This window comes from Galeopterus variegatus, unplaced genomic scaffold (genome assembly GCF_000696425.1).
Source record: "Galeopterus variegatus unplaced genomic scaffold, G_variegatus-3.0.2 Scaffold10897, whole genome shotgun sequence".
In the NCBI taxonomy this organism is placed as follows: Eukaryota; Metazoa; Chordata; class Mammalia; order Dermoptera; family Cynocephalidae; genus Galeopterus; species Galeopterus variegatus.
In genome coordinates, this window is record NW_007737008.1 from 41837 (window position 1) to 42352 (window position 516).

Consider the following 516-nt stretch of genomic DNA (forward strand, 5'->3'; position numbering starts at 1 on the left):
TGCAGCCTGGCTTCCTGGAAGAAGAGGGCCCTGCATGCACATCAGATACCAGCAGTGTGTCTGGTTTCCATTACTGCTTTCTGCTGAAAGGTCAGTATAGGGTCCACATTGCTGTGCCATTCCCTGGGGTGGTTGCCTCCCCTGGAGTCCAGATAGCATCTGGCACAGCATCTGCACCTGCAATAGGGAGGAGCTTGGGGCCAGTAAAAGACTTACAGTCCACTAAAGGCTCTCAAGGAGCGCCAGGGGTTGGAGCAGAATCTGGGAGCCGCTAGCCCAGGCCTAAGAGCCAGGTTCTCTTTCTTTCCCTGTGAGGTCCATGAAGAGAAAGGGGTGGGAGAGCCTCCTTGGAAGGCAAGGAGCAGGGGTGTGGTTTCTCTCCTCTTGTCGTCTGGGAGGCACAGGTCTGGACCTCGCTGCTGGCTGGGGATGGAGGGGGTGATGGCGGGGGGGGGGGGGGGGGTTGGGCCGTGGGGGGGGGGGGGGGGGGGGGGGGGGGGGGGGGGGGGGGGGGGG